The sequence below is a fragment of the Pinus tabuliformis genome, chromosome 4_2, assembly GCF_031772625.1.
Source record: "Pinus tabuliformis cultivar Carrire ecotype Pingquan chromosome 4_2, CPIR1, whole genome shotgun sequence".
NCBI lineage: Eukaryota > Viridiplantae > Streptophyta > Pinopsida > Pinales > Pinaceae > Pinus > Pinus tabuliformis.
The window spans coordinates 882,140,452-882,142,783 of record NC_142304.1 but is presented as its reverse complement, the minus strand read 5'-3'; the positions used below and the strand labels follow the sequence as shown (position 1 = coordinate 882,142,783).

Below are 2,332 nucleotides of genomic sequence, written 5' to 3'. Positions count from 1 at the left end.
CAGTGGCGGAGTTCTGCAAGCGATTCTGAGAATCCCCTGGTGGTGTGGTGGCGATTCTGAGAATCGCCACACCACCCGGCGATTCTCATAATCGCCCCATCTGCTATCAACATAAACTGTTTGACTCATGTTGCTTATAACCTTGAATCAATAATGGATAGGTCGTCTTGTTTTCGTCTATCTGGTATAATTAAACCGGAGAAAAGAGTGGTATTGAGAAAATGGAGAGTTCAGGAAAGGGCAGTGGAAAGGGAGGGAGGAAAGGAGCAGGCTCCAGGAAGAAGTCTGTGAGCAGAACTGCGAAGGCCGGACTGCAGTTTCCGGTGGGGAGAATCGCCAGGTATCTCAAGAAGGGGCGCTATGCGAAGCGGGTTGGAGGCGGCGCAGCCGTCTACGTTACCGCTGTCCTCGAATATCTGGCCGCCGAAGTGTTGGAATTGGCCGGAAACGCTGCTCGTGACAACAAGAAGACCAGAATCATACCCCGCCACATTCAGCTAGCGGTGAGAAACGACGACGAACTGGGGAAACTTTTGGGCAAATTGACCATCGCCAGTGGCGGAGTTCTGCCAAACATTCATCAGGTTCTCCTCCCAAAGAAGACTGCCGAGAAATCGGAGAAGGCTTCTGCGCCAAAGTCTCCCAAGAAGTGAAAAATTCATCACCCTTTGGGTTCTTCGAATTAATTAAAAACAAATGGTGTATCACCCTTTGGCTTCTTCGAATTAATTAAAAATGTTGAATCAATAATCGTTTGGGTTCATAAGAAAAGTGATTGTTTGGGTTCGAGTCGATCGAATATTTGACCACTCCAGTTTTCACGCTCCTCTTTGAATATGTGATAAGCTTCCTTCTTGTCATCTTCTGCTCCAAAAAATTGTCCTATTACTTTCAAAATTAACGGAACTCCCTTAGCAGTTTCTAGTATGTCATCCATTACACTATTCTCTATTTTTTGTGTATCCATATGCTTTTTTAGAAGTTTCTTTGCTTCTGAAGAGGAAAGAGGCAGCACCTCATGGAATTTACACGACATGTGGTGTCCTAAAACAGTACCAATACCTTTGTCACGTGCAGTTATGAGTAACCTCAGTTTCTTTGGCTGGTCCAAAGTGGACCGTAAGGGAAAAAGTTGGTCAAGACGTTCCTCATTCAAAACATTGTCGATATAAAGGAAAACAGACTTTTTCTTTAAGATATTGCCAATTTTTCATTGTCCATCATCAAAGGCTCTGATAACTGCTACTCTCTGGTCATCATCATCCACTAGATCATCTCTAATGGTTGTTTGCAAGGTTGTGATAGTAGACGATGATGACCCTTTATCCTCACAGAGTCTGATTTTGGAATATTTACAAATATTTGTGGAAGTATAGTTCTGTTGGAAAATTGTTGAAAAGACAGCATCAGCCAAAGTAGTTTTACCCATTCCAGGAATGCCATGCACGATAACTGCTACTGTCTTCGTTTCACTTTTCCATTCAAGGAGTTCAATAACTTTGTTCAATTGCACATCAATGTCAACTGCAATAATATCAACGCATTTAAAAATCACATCATATAAGATCTCGATATTTGGAGAAAACAATTAATTAATTTCACTAAATATGATTGGCAGATATGATAGCTTACCCGCGTGGTAGGGATAGAGATCTTGCATCATATCTTGCATATCCCGAGGCCATCTGACACGTTCTCTATTGGCCAGGTACTGTACGTCTTTCAGAATTTCAGAAGACAATCCCCCCTTTCGTTGATTGTAAGCACGAACCACTTCTCCTTTAAGCTTAGCCAACTGATCCTTGTTTGCTTTCGCATTGAAAAACCTGTAAGTTAATTACTTGAAATCTTAACTCTCTTTGAACAATCTGCTTTGATAATGTTATCCTGGTGTGTATATATATATATAAAGTAGATGCCATCCATGTAGCAAGTGGGAGATATGAAATATTTAGAATATACTCACTGGGAAATCATGGAGGACTCCAGGATAGTACAACACAAAATGGAGCCGTGCAGGATGACTTCTCTCAATTCTTGGATTATCCCCGCCATTCCTTTATTTGATCGAGAGAATTTACTTTTCAGGCTAATGACAAATTTGGCCAACATGTTTATGTCTTTTATAACTTCCATACACTCAACACCAGTGTCTTTTATATCTTTAAATCTTCGCAAAACGTGTGCGACAATTAGAAGACCGGCAAAATACGACGGTTGTAACTTCCCGAGTATTTCCAAGAGATGAATAGCCATTGTCCTTATTTGACCAATTTCAAAACACCCCTTGGGAGGCCATAGTTTAGCTATCTAAACCGCACCGTTAAAAGAA

At 41.3% G+C, this 2,332-nt stretch overlaps 1 pseudogene; it reads left to right on the top strand.

The window, feature by feature from the left end:
• The first annotated feature begins 204 nt into the window (after positions 1-204).
• On the top strand, positions 205-653 carry LOC149172512 (histone H2A pseudogene; annotated as a pseudogene).
• Positions 654-2,332: the final 1,679 nt, after the last annotated feature.